Raw genomic sequence first — 14,260 nt, forward strand, 5'->3', positions numbered from 1 at the left:
CAATAAACAGTCCCTTCCTCATCTCTGATTAGCATCCCAGAGAAGACGTGCAACACAAGCCTGATATAAACCTCTGTGATTTTTTTGAAAAATTGCTTATAATTCAGCAAAATCTGGAGTGAGCAGACAAGTCCGTAGAAACCAAGAGCAGAACAACACTTAGAAGAATCGTACTGCATTAATGCGGGTCTACTGACAGGGGTACAGCATTGTCATAATGAAAACTTTGACTACCATGCCTAGTCAAAATACTTGATAGGTCTATACTGAGAAGATGGGGGGAAGTAAGGTATGGCAATTTAAAGGAGTGTTCAACACATACCTTCGCAGACCAACCAACACTCCTCCCAGTGATGTACAGTTTCTACAGTGTTTGCCGTCCTTTCTTTGGATGGCTTGTTGAGCCTTGCCAGACACCGGGTAAAAATAACCCAGGGGTTTTTAAAGTGTAGTAGTTACAGCACATTGTTTTACCAATGTGGAGATGAACACCAGAAGACAGAGTTCTGAGTGTTAAAAAGGGGCTTTCTATGAGTTGTGGAGGTGGGTAGAACACTTGGGGTTTTTTTTTGTTTGTTTGTTTTGATTAATTAATTAACTTATTTTATATATGTGAGTAGACCATCACTGTCTTCAGACACACCAGAGGAGACCATTGGATTCCATTACAGATGGTTGTGAGCCACTCTGTGGTTACTGGGATTTGAACTCAGGACCTCTGGAAGAGCAGCCAGTGCTCTCAACCACTCAGCCATCTCTCCAGCCCTGGTAGTGGAAGTGAGTAGCAATGAGAATTGGTCTGAGAACTGGTGACTGTGCATACACCATTTTAAATATGTGTAACTATTAAACCAAAATGCACCGCAACAGTAATTCTAAAGGCTAGCTTTAAGGACGATTGTGACCTTCAAGAGTTGGGTTTTCTGGCCTTCTTGCTGAATTCATGCCATCTAAGGTGAAAGTGTGTACACTCTCGACCAGCCTACATCTGGAAGCCTCTTCTTAACTACCTTAAGAGCCTCAAGACCTGAAACGAGAATGTGAGAATGTGGGGCTCAAGACTGAGCATAGCATCCCGGCACTTCCTAGAGCGCCACAGTGCTACCACGATCACGTGTGGCTCACTTACAAAGGAAACCCTTTGCAGAGCCACGCCTCTGTTCGCGCTGCTGGGGAGAGAGCCAAAGGCAGAAGGAATCACGGGCTTTTATGCACGTATTCTTACACCCAGAGAATGGTTTTCAAAATTAAGTCCTGGTCCAAAGAGTTCCCACTTTGGCTTTCAGTTCCCCATTCAAAAAAAAAAAAAGTCAAGTTACGACTTCAAAATGTCCCATCCTTTCAGCACCTTGCCTGGGCAGTTAGCCTCCTTAGGTATGCACGTGTGATGCAGTATGTAAGGTTAGAAGAACGTTCTTCCTTTCCAAACTGCCCCAGGCTGGGCTGGGCTGTTGTGAGAGAAGCTTCAAGAACACTTACCCGGTGTGTCTGTCAAGGCTCAATGAGCCATCCAAAGAAAGGACGGCAAACACTATAGAAACTGTACACCACTGGGAGGAGTGTCGGTTGGTCTTTGATAATAATCCAAAATAGAACTAATAGTCTTCCTGTGTGCTAGGAATTCTCCTAATTCCTTTATGTTCTTCATGATTTTCCATTTCACAGACAAGAAACTGAGGCAACAAGAGATTACGAATCTGACCCACATTTGCAGAGGGACAACTTGAAGGCAGTCGTCTGACTGGTTCGGGGCACTCTGGTTAGTCAGGCTGCAGCACCTGGGCAAGCATCATTTTCTCAAACTCCAGGCGAGCACTGTGTACAAGACAGCAAGCTCTGTTCTACAAAGACACAGTTGCAGCCGACAATTCACAGAGCGTGGCTGTGTGGGAAACAATCATTCTCGGGCTGCATAGGTCTACTATTTATATGAAGCTATTTAACTTAATTACAAATAATTTAGACTACAGATGGGAGCAAAGCAACATTAAGGCTCTTGATTTTGAAACCGTTCTAAAATAGCTTTTAGAATCTAAGAGGCAAATTGTCTCTCCAAATGGAAATGAATGTGTGATGCAGCTAAGTCTTAAAGTTATTAGCATCTTCTGCTGAGCCCTCATCCATTCCCTTTGTCATTTAGGCAAAGTACAGTCTTTAATTTTAGCTCTGTGATCAGAGATGAAACTCAAGACGCTTGCTACTCCAATCAACGGCTGTTCCTGGAGTGAGGAACGGTGGCTTCTCGCCTATAACAAAAGGGCATCACACCCGCTTAAGGGTTTCAGGCGAATGTGGCCCAAGTACAAACACAAGAGTGTGAACACGCACACAGGCACACGTATGCACACACCCATGAACATCCACACGGTCTGAGAGAGAGAGAGGCGCAGCCTCTGCCATCCCCGTCCCACAATACCTGTAAGGCTCCATTCCTGAACGCAGAGCCGGGAAACATGTTTTTAGGAATTCAGAGTATCATGTTTCATAATTTGATTTAAATCAATTATCCCATCCTTCCCTGGAACAGGCACGAGCTCCAAAAATACAGGCTGTAAATGGAAACAGCTGCAGCCTTTGGCCAGGATGGATTTCAGTCGGCGCAATCAGCCTCCTCTCGAAGTACATTATCGCTGAGGCCCAGAGACGGTGGGAAGCACTTCCAGTGCCCTGGAAGGGACCACAAAGGTAACCAGTTATGGAAGGGGTGAAGTAGAAGGAGCTAATCTTTTCTGCCCTGGCTTGTTTTCCCCTAAACTCTTAAAATAATTCATCTTACCTCTGGGGAAGCCTAGGACACTGACATCTGTTATTGGCAGCCTTCAAACACAGCCCTTAATATATGAATAGTTACTAAACCACATAATCACCCTGTGTTATCCCATTACAGGCCTCGGCCTTGCTGAGCTCCGCAGCCCTGTGTGTGAAGAGAAATTGTGAGAGGTTTGCGTGTGTTTACCGAGGAGGGCATGAGCGCACGCAGCAATCACGCATGTCATTTGGGCCCCAACACGCTGCCCAACAAATGGATCCCATGCGCAGGATTTGGCATCCTTCCACTGAAATCCTTCGCTTTAATTGATTTAAAATGATAATTCAATTAAAATAATTATTCTAATCAGACTTTGTATCTTTTTTGGCAGGTTCCGTGGGGGCCTCTGCCCCCAATGTTATTTTAGTATTTTCTCTATTTGTTTTCTCACCCAGCTGACTTCGGCTCTCTAAATCTTTGGAAAAGTTTATGTCATTGCGTAATCCCTGCACCTTTCTGGAGTTTTCCACTCAGGAACAGGGAATGAGAAAAGTAAAATATCCTAGAGCGATGTTATGCTTTGAGTTGGGGCCAACGGGAATGAAGAAGTAACCAGGCCCGGGAGTGATGGGAGTCACCCACCCATTCACCAACAACGGAGTCCTCAAGGTGGGCAGCTGGGGTTGAAGCCGTAAGGAGAGGGTGATGGCAGGCTCTTCCTCCCTCTTGTTCTCGTCTTCCTCCTCCTCATTTTTCTTCCCATGGCTATTGTGTTCTTGACATGTATAACATTCAGGTCGAAGCTGAGGAATTTGCATATAGCTTCTAACACTTGAAATATCACCATAACAGTGATCCCATTTTCCTATGCAACTGTCTTAACAGGCATGTCAGACAGACAGACAGATTGTAAAAGTGGAGCATAAAGTGGCAACCAAGCCAATGGGCAGCTGTAACTGTATGCTAACATCTTACAGTTGGAATACTATATAACAAATGTGGATGGTTAAGAAATGAACCGCTTTAGGTAGCAATGAATATCCTAGTAAGAGCACCAGTGGAAGTGGTAGCCCTTGGTCCTGCTAAGACTGAACCCCCAGTGAACGTGATTGTTGGGGGAGGGCGGTAATGGGGGGAGGATGGGAAGCGGAACACACATATAGAAGGGGAGGGGGAGGGGGAGGGGGATGTTGGCCCGGAAACCGGGAAAGGGAATAACAATCGAAATGTAAATAAGAAATACTCAAGTTAATAATGAAAAAAAGAAAAGAAAAGAAATGAACCGCTTAATTTTTAGCACATCAAAAAGGCCAGTACTGTTTATACAATGACCAAGTTTTGTTATTAAGAAGTGTTTCTGTCAAAAAAAAAAAAAAAAGGAAAAACACCAGGTATATGTCTCCCTGAGGGACACCAGCTCACCTAAATGTCTGATGCCAGGGGGAACTCATATGTGAACTCTCTATCCCTTGCCATGACCATAAGCATGATAAAAAGAGACTTGATGCGGACGAGGTGGACCCCTTTCTGGAGCTGCTCTGGGATGAGCAGTGGACCAGGAGCCTGGACACTTAATTCACCAGCTCTGATGCCGATTAGCTGGAAGACTTTAGAAAAATCCCTTTTATCTTTCTGGGATTCAGTGTGACCACCAGACCATATGAGCTATAAAATTAAATTCAGATTCTTATGTCTACTTTTAGCCACAAGAACCCAATTTTTTGTGACTGCAATATTAATCCCATTTGAATTTTGCCTCTAAAAGAAAAAAAACGGGGCTCTAGCAAGGCAACAGACAAGGCTTGATTATACCTTCCTGGCAGAAATTCAAACTTCTCAATTCAAGGGAATGCCTGTTTATCAACATATTTGTAAGTGCAGTTCAAAAAGAAATAACCCTGCAGTTTCATTGAGGATACTTTGCTAGAGTCCATTTAAAAATGGTATTTGAAAGACTTTTTGTGTGTGTGTGTGTGGGGGGGGAACCTGAGGATCTGAGGGAAAGAAAGGTCATTAAACTTCATTCCAAAGAAAACTAGGTCAACAGAAAGATTCTTCCAAAAATCTCTTTGCTTCTACCTGAGGTGTGCATCATGGGGACCCTGCTTCCACACTGCATCCCTTGGAGAGATGTGCATCATGGGGACCCTGCTTCCACACTGCATCCTTCTGCACATGCATTTTGCCCGTTGCAATTTCACAAGACTCGTCAATTGCAACAATTTGTATGCCTAGGAAAAACGAGTTTCATGTGCTTATAGAGAAGCCTTGTCAAATTCCAAAGGACAAAGAAACTGATGTCTTTTAAAATGATACTATTCTTTTCTTTTATTGATTTTATATGTCATTCTAAATATCTAGAAAAAATGAAAAATAACAGGAAAAGAGAAACCATCTCATAAAATATTAACCAAAACCTTTTTTTTTATTCTGAAAGTTCCATTTAGTCAGTTGCTGCTGATGCAGGGAAACATTTGACCAGTTAGTCCCTCACATCCATGAGTACAAGTATCACCCAAGGACATGCAGAAGATGGAGGGTCCTAGGATGTCCCACAAGTGCTCTGATGCAGCTGTCCTGAAGAAAGGCCTGGAATATGCATTTAAATAGGAACCCATGCTACACCAACCACAGTCCAGGGAAGGCTGTATGCCCAGGAGTAGTTGGCCAATATAAAATGGACTCCATGGATTGTTTTGTTGTTGTTTTATGTTTTTTGCTTTTTAAATGTATGTACACTTTTAAATTTTGGTAGTTTTTCATCATATTGATTTTTTTAGTTTGTCTCTGTTTTGATTTTTGTTGTTTTTCTGACTTTGAGAGAGAGAGACAGAGAGGATGAACATGAAGTTGGGTGATAGGAAGGTGGGATGATCTGGGAAGGGAAAGAATACAATCAAAATATATTATATAAAAATTAACTAAAAAGGAAGAAATATTAAATGTTAGACTCAATAAATAAATAAGAATCCACACCCCTTCTGACAGTATACAACCTCCAGGCTAACCCTCAGTACCATGGAGAGACATCCTCGATATGTTGGCCATAACTCAAACTTATAGTCATGCCCCGCCCCCTCATAGGTGTACTTTGTGAGTGACTTATGTCACTCACAGAATGTCTCAGTTCAACCTCTAAAGAAATTACAGAAGAGCTGGTCCTAGGCTAAGGACTGGAACCTGATTATGCCTCATGTCCTGTACTAAAGGGTTAGATGATTCCCTCCCTCCACCAGTAAAATGGGCTAATAAATGATATTATTATTACTGGTTAATCCACATAATTGCATAAAATACAGATTTCTATCTTTAAGCAAAGATTAGTAGCAGGTGCTATGAAAATCCCAGCGTGGTATTTCGTCCCCTTCCAAAGTCCAGAGTTGCTTCACGGGGATGAAACAGTGTAATAGGATGAAATAGTCAGCTCAGTCAAGTGCAGATATCTGTTCTGTGTAGAAACAAAACCAGAGAGAAAGAAAGGGAGAAAGAAAGGAAGAAAGAAAGAAGGAAAGAAAGGAAGGAAGGAAGGAAGGAAGGAAGGAAGAAAGAAAGAAAATGAAGTGGAAACTTAAGAATTCTTTGGAAAGTCAGTTGTGTTGGATAGTGTTTTGCTGGGGCAAACACATGAAGGAGTGTTTTCCTGAAGTGGACACAGGTGAAAGGATGTTCTGCTAAAGCAAGCCTGTGAAAGGACACGTAATGAAGGAATCCTCGATAATGACATGCACTTACTGGTCCAGTTTTCATTGCGTAGTTGAGCTGCATTTGCTAGGACTCCATAGAAAGAAATGTGCCAAAATCTTCTGGTGCTGTGCTTCAGCTTCTTGCCACTTCAGCAGACTCGGGTTGATTGGCAGAGTGATGTCAGCTGAGGCAAGACCCATGGAGGACACGTGATGTTTGGAGGGATATAAATAGGACTCAAGGAACAGTAACAGAGATGGGGAGCTTGGGTTGCTTATAGAGCTAGCTGTGCAATGCTTGTTAGTCTCTCCTCTTCGCTGATCTCCATTTCACCGAGAGAGGCACAGCTGAGAACTTCTCCTGGCATCCCTCCTTGTCCCTCTTGCTGACTCATGCTGAGGCTGAGGCCTGGCTGTCTCTGCTGAGTCATGCCAACACTGTTGATTCGTGTCTGCTATCACGACACCATCAAGCTGGACTGCTGGTGTACATGTGAAGTGTTTTCGAGTGAATCGAGCTGCCATCGCTAGCCTGTGAACTGAACTGCCAGTTTTCAGATAACACACATGGTGGGTGGTGGGCTAAAGGGGAAGTTAAAGCATTTAACAACCATCATTAAAAGTAGACTCTGAAAAAAACTTAAGTGCTAAGAAAGGAAGGAACAAAAGAAAGAAAGAAAGAAAGAAAGAAAGAAAGAAAGAAAGAAAGAAAGAAAGAAAGGAAGGAAGGGAGGAAGGAAGGAAGGAAGGAAGAAAGAAAGAGTTACTGTGTTGCTCACAAATTCACACTTTCTTAACATTTGCTAAAATTAAGTTATCCCATAGTAAAATTATGCAAAATGCACACGGAAATGCTGGGAGTGCAGAAAAGGGGAGACTGTGTGACATGAGACTATGAACAGGAGGCCTCTGTGGAGAAAGGAAGTGATGGGTCAGGTTTTAAGCTTTCCTGAGCTTTAAGTTCTTAGGAAAGACTAGAGCCCCTGGCTTGATCCAGTAGCATCGCCTGTGGCCACAGGACATAAGTACATGTCCCTCTTAAGCTGAAGAGTCCTCTGCCTTATGATCCAACACGAGGTAGATATCCAGTGTAAACACAGCTCCTGCATGAGCCACCACCATTAGCCACCATCTTCATGGCAGTGACTGTACTTTTCATGCCATGGAAACAGGGGTGGGGTGGAGGGCGGGCATGACAGAGAAGAAAACCAGTCAGCCCACCACAGGTGGTTGTGCCAGCCTGGTAACTTGGTGAGCTCTGATTAAGAAATTTAGAAATGTTTCTCCTCCTCTATGAGTCTCTGAGAGACTAGCTCACTGTTCCCAGCGTGACAGAGACTGGAGATGCAGTGTTCAGCACACCCACTCTGCAAGCTGACTGTGTGGTGTGATCCCGGCACTAAGTCAACCATTAATCTCTGCCAGACACTTTGTAGAACCTCCCCAGGCTTCTAGATGAGGATCTGTAAAATGGGCATTGTTGAGGCTTGAATGGTGAGTGTTCTCTGAAGCTATGTGTTAAGTGCTTACCGCCCCCAGCCTTTGGCACTAACTCCCGGGAGGTGGTAGAATCTTCAGCAGATGGGAAAAGCTATGTCACTGGGTCATGCCCTGGAGTATGTGTGCTCCGGTCTCGTTGCGATGAAGTGAGCAGCCTCCCCCTGCCATCATGCTTCCTTTATCAAGTTCTGCCTCGACTCAGCGTGTGTGCAGGCAGAGTCAGGCAGCAGAGGAGTGAAACTCGGATCACTAAGCCTAATTTCTTTTCCTTCTTTATCTCTATTGAGACAGGGTTAACAGGTGAGCACATTTTCTACAATACTTCTAGCCCTCAATGGCAAGTGACAGGAAACCATTCTTTTCCATTGTTCAACACTGTTACCAGAGCCTGAGTCTGCCCTCTACTCACCTCTTAACTAGGGACCTTCTCTTGTTCTCCATATGGGTTACCCATAAAAGTCCAAATATCACAAGCACGCACCATCCTCCAAAGTGCCCCCCAGTGTTCGCTACTGCTACTGACAAGGTTCCTTGGCCAGGTACCTCTGAATATGTCTTACTCTTCTTACTACCCGGATATAGTAGATCCAGGGGTCTCTGATGAAAGAGAGAAGACTACGGTCCAAACTGGGAAAATTACTGGAGAAAATTCCTGTATCAACCAAAGCGGGTAGGGATAAGAGCTCTGTTAGAAAGGTTCTGGAAGTTTCTAAGGTCCATAAGCAGATGTTCTCTGATCCAATAATCGCATGTGGAATGCACTCCTAGGTGAAGGTTTTGGTATTTGTGGGACCCACTCAAGACCCTTCAGCCAGCCTGTCTATCAGCCTGAGGATAGACCACTGTGCACATACTCTGATTTAGGAACTGTGATTACATCCTCCGGTCAGATATAATTTTTACAGTTAAGGGGCTTCGGTACCATCATGATTAACCCTGATCTCCCCATCCCAGGAAGAACAGCCTAAGCTGTCATGAGCTGGCCGCCATTCAGTTCTAGGCTAACCACTTAACTATCGGTGAGGACCTAAGGGAAGGGGAGCCAGGCAAAATCTTCTGTGGAAAAGCAGAAACAAGGGACGGCAAAGAGTTTTTCCCAAGGTGCACACACCGAGCAGGTACCACAGTGCATCCTGGACAGTAATCATAGGGCACGGGGGCTCACAGTACCTGGGAGAAGACTGACCTAACTTAAAGCTCCACCCCCAGATGCTTTAGGCTCAGTGTGGTCGAGTTGTTTGAAATACATACACCGTCTTTTACATGAATTTCCACATCCGGTTGCTTAGGGGACAAATCTACCTTTCCAAAGTGCATAGAAGACGACAGAGAAGGAGAAAGGTCACATCGAAGCTTTGGTAGAGGAGGGAGAACTAATGATGTCTGCCAGTCCACCACAGAGAATTCAAAGACGCATTTGGCTTGTCACTTAGTGTTGCTGACTCAAAAAGAACTAGATGAACTACCTTCCTGGTAGAACATAAAATAATTGGCATCAAGGGCCGGGCACAGTGCCATCCTCCTTTAATCATAGCACTCAGGAGGCAGTCAGGCAGATCTTTGTAAGTTCCAGGCCAGTCTGGTCTACACAGTGAGTTCCAGGCCAGGCAGGGCAACATAGTGAGAACCGGTTTCAAAATAAAATGGTATCTAATAGACCTTAGGTCTGATTAACAGTGATGTAGAGAGAGAGGAGGTTATAGCACATGGAACTCTGCCTTGAATCTCATTTATTCATAGAGTCTCCAGGATTTCCAGGCATGAGGGTCATGCCTGTGTGGCTATGTGAAAAGTTGTGTTAGGCCTGTTTATTTTAATATGCCTTCAGATATTTTTAAGGGTTTTCTCTTACTTCTATGTTGGGGGGTCTTTTTTTTTACCAGTTTGCTCAAGTCCCCAAACACATCAGATAGACTTGAAAGTGTAGGCATTTTCCATGCAGCCCTCTGTTCCTGTTAGATCAGGGAGCCGCCACAAAGGAGGACGGGAATGCTCTCAGAGTGTCGCTTACACCCCAGAGGCTGTACCACCCACACTCTTCCCTCCCGGCCTCTCAGATACATCAGAGAAACATGAAATATGAAAGCTCACCCAGATGCTCCCAGTTTCTTCGGGCCTACAGTCCAGCCTTTGCCACCTGTGAGGAGCAGAGCCTGGCTGAGCTCTGGGAATAGGAAATTAGTTACCATTGGTGCTTTGTCAATCAGCATCCAATCCCACGCAGAGGCAGACTGTGCAGCCATGTGCCTGCCACATGTAGAAATGTTGCTGAACCATCTTGGAGAGAAGGGGGCCACTCCTCCTCCAGGGAACTTGTTACAGCCCAGATATCTGACGTGGGGGGGGGGTTCAGGTGGAGGAATGAAGAGAGATGAGGGATGAATGAATCCATGCAGATGTGAGGTCCCCAGGCCTGCCCATCCAAAATGGCATGGATGAAAGACAGAAGATAACCACGTTCTCTTGCAGAGGCTCAGCAGCCCCGGGGGAGGGGAACGCATCCTTTAAAAGTGACAGTGTCCACGCAATGGTCTTAACGTGATAATAGCTTGGCACTACTATTGTTAAAACAGAGGAATGACCAACAACAAAAACAAGCCATGGGTTAAGGACACCCTGAGAACCAGAGGAGTGAAAAGAGAGAGTAGAGTGGATTCTCTGCGAACAGTGCCATAGGGCAGCCACCCTCTTCTAAGAGGAAACTGGGCTTAGTCAGGAGCCTGGAGATGGTGGAGCTAAGGAAGAACAGGTAGAGACGATCATCTGATCATCTGAACTCTTCAGCCCAGTCTCAGGGAGTTTTGTGTTTTACTAAGAAGACAAATCTTCCTCACCGTGTTAACAGCAAGAACAGGGGCGTGAATGCGTTCCTGCCTTTCAGTGGATACAGTGGAGAAATCACTCTGACACCCTATCTCACCCCCACTGGCGGCCCATGCATGGTTATCAACTGATAAACCTCACAGGAGGATGGCACCTCTTCCAACTCCTAAATTCCTGTGAAAAATTCCCTTCAAATTACATTCGTTCCCCGTCTACAAGGTATTAAGGCACCGCCGGTTCATCGAAGACATCTGCAACAATGAAACCATCTTCAAACCGAGGTTTTTAGAATAATTGACTCGCCCATTCGTTCCCAGTGGATCCAGTTAAGATGCACAATGAAACCCGAATACCACTGTCGTAAATTACCTGGAATACATTTTTTTCAGACTCCTCACTCACAGAGTATCGTTCCCTCTGGAGACAGAGTGAGAGGTAAGCACACCTAACATAATCTGAGCCTTTCCTTTGAGATTTTAAGTGGGGAGGAATAAGGGTTCCTAATCAAAAGGAATGGTTTTCTGATTTGATTAGGGAAAATGAAGAAAGTGGATTCTTCTCATGCTTATTCCTAATTAAGAGGAATATTTTTCTAACTAAAGCAGCTTAAATACCATCCCTTCTTCCACAGGCACAGTACACAGGTCCAGGTATCCTCAGCTCTGTTAACCACATTTGATATTCATTGACTCGAAAGGCCCGGAATACCGTGTGCATTAGCAGTCAACAGCACAGAACAACCCCACCACAAACAAACAAAGCAAAAGGACGATGCTGCTGGAAACCGTGCAAACCGGGTACTTAGCATCTTGGGCAACTGTTCCCTGAGCCCGGCGCTCAGCTCTTTCCTCACCGATCCTTCTCAAAGCCACATCTGCATCTCTGCTGCCCGCTTCCCTGTCCTGTGGAGCACCATCAGATGATGTGATGAAGCCGTTTTCTTTCTTTCTTTCTTTTTGCTCCTTTCTCAAGCCCCAATAAGCCCAGGCAAATGGCGCTCACATACTGCAGAAGAAATTTTTGTTTTGCCGTCACTTGGGCCTGCATGCCCTTCCCAGCTACATCGCTGAGTTCATTTCCTTTCTTGGGATTTGTGTGCAGAGCATCCACAGGCCCTCCCTATTCTTCATTTGCCTACCTCTCTTTCTGTAGCCACAGAAGCAAGTTGGTGCCGGACTTAATGCCATTGACTTCAAAACAAAATCACTTACTTTTGCAGACTCCTTTCAAAATGTGGTCTTAGACATTGAGCTTCAACCCTTCACCTCCTACTGAAAGGAACTGTGAAAGCCAACTGGCTCACTTAAAAAATGAAGGACCAGGGACATAAACGTAGGCCTTGCCTTTTGGGTCTTCCCAGCATATTTGATTTTGGTATCTAGTCCAGCCACAACTCCCATCTGCCTTTTGTCTTAAACAACTGTCACTTGTTGCCCAAGTATGATTTGGATTTATTCAAATTCCAAGTGGAAGCCATCTTACTGACCCCATTTCTCACCCCTAAACCTGCTGCTGTCCCTGGAGGCTCCACCCAAAGTCCTCCTTGATTTGGATGCCATTACCCTCCTTCGTGTTCACTGCCATCCATCCCTTCCCTCAGTCTTCATTGTCATCAACCTAGTTCAAACCACCAAGAGCTCTTCCTGAATTCCCTGAACAGCCTCCAGAGTGCCCACCGTGATTCTCCTCTGACCCATTTCCAACTACAATCGCATCGCCTTGCAGCAGGCCATTTAGTGAAACAAAAATCCGATCATTGTTTTTGCTTTCCCAGCTAAAGTCATTGATGAGTCCTCAAGATGCAAGAAACGAGTCCAGGTTTTGAGCAGGACATGGATATGTGTGCTTTGTTCCTTCCTTTACCCCAGATCTGTCTGACCTTGTGGTCTGTAGAAGTACATTACTGATCCCTGTCACTTCAGGTCACTCCCTTGCTTGAAACTGATGAAGAGACCTCTGTCTTTTATGGCAACACACAATGCCTCTGAAGTTCTTCATCAACTTACTGGTCAAGAGAGAGAGAAGCCTACAGGCATCTGAGGTCCACAAAATCAAGCCACAACACAATGGATTGCTAATATGTTGAGAGAGCAAATAGTCCAGGATGCTTGACAGAACACAGTTATTAGCATAACTGTGGAACCTGGGAAGGTGTGCACAGAATTGGATCCTAAGGTACTAGAATTGGGTCAAGTAAAGGAATCACACTCTGAGAACACTGTCCTGTAACACAAACCTTTATATCCTGGCCCAAGTAGTAGTTCTAACATTGAGATAAGATTGACAACACTAAGTTAAGTAGAAATTCCAAAGTCGCCGCGACAGATGCAGGCCGGGGAAGTTGGTGTGCAAACACGAATCTGATACACAGTGCAAACACTTTTCATGACAATGTCCTGATGCAGAAGACACCCAATGCCAAGGCAATAAGATTTCAAAGCTTAAACAACAAATATTTATTTAATACCATTATACAGGTTGAAGTTCAAGACCATGGTGCCAAAAGAGACGGCGTGGACAAGAGCCTAGTTCATAGGCAGGCTTTGTCTCTCTGCAGACATGGGAGATAGAAAAAGGTGAGGGGACTAATCTCAGCCCCAGGAGATCCACCTTCATAACACAGTTACCTCCTAAAAACAGGGCCTCCTATTCCCAGTTCACTAAGCCTTTGGATTTCACCATGTGGAATTCAAGGGGAAATACAGACATACACTCTGCTGTGAGCACAGTTCGTCACTGCAACACCCAACTCATGAAGAGGTAGATGGTTTAAAGAGCATGGCAAGCTAGGGGCACAATAGACAGACCACAGACCAATGATGGTATTATCAGAACCTAAATCATGGGTGAATGATCAGGAAGCTGAGGGCAGAAACCCCCCCAAAAAAACACATGGCTTCTGTGTTCTGAATCTAAGCCACTTTGTCTTTAACTCAGAAACCACTTACAGAAAGAAGGGTTGAGACTCAAAAGGCTAGACCCTGAAATACACACACACACACACACACACACACACACACACACACACACACACACACACGAGTTTAAGTGTGTGTAAGAATTAATGCTCTCTCTGGAAGCCCTGAGTTCCTGTGCTACCTTCTGTTTTATCAGCCTGACACAAGCCAAAGTCATTTGGGAAGAGGGAGCCTCAGTGGAAAAAAACTGTCCCCATTAGATTGGCCTGTAGAGAGCATTTTCTTGATTAATGATTTATATGAAAGGGTCCAGCCCACTGTAGGAGGTACTGTCCTAGGGCAGGTAGTTCTGGGGTGTGCAAGAAAGCAAAGTGAGCAAGCCAAGAGGACCAAGCCAGTAATCACTCCTTTGTAGTCTCTGCATTGGTTCCCACCTCCAGGTTCCTGCCTCGAGTCCCTGCCCTGACTCCCACGAATAATGGACTATATACCTAGGATGAAAATCCTTTCCTCCCGGGTTGCACTTGGTCATGGTACAGATCATAGTGGTTGAAATCCTAAGATGAATATGTTTGAAATATCAGCGT

General features: G+C 44.8%; 1 long non-coding RNA gene across 1 annotated transcript; it reads right to left on the reverse strand.

Annotated features, from left to right (window-relative positions):
* Positions 1-2,461: 2,461 nt before the first annotated feature.
* LOC134481912 (uncharacterized) lies at positions 2,462-3,889 on the reverse strand. The gene is made up of 2 exons (XR_010057791.1): positions 3,392-3,889; positions 2,462-2,667 (listed from the first exon to the last, which is right to left on the reverse strand). It is a non-coding gene; the product is annotated as an uncharacterized LOC134481912 (long non-coding RNA).
* Positions 3,890-14,260: the final 10,371 nt, after the last annotated feature.

This window comes from Rattus norvegicus, chromosome 14 (assembly GCF_036323735.1).
Source record: "Rattus norvegicus strain BN/NHsdMcwi chromosome 14, GRCr8, whole genome shotgun sequence".
Classification (NCBI taxonomy): Eukaryota; Metazoa; Chordata; class Mammalia; order Rodentia; family Muridae; genus Rattus; species Rattus norvegicus.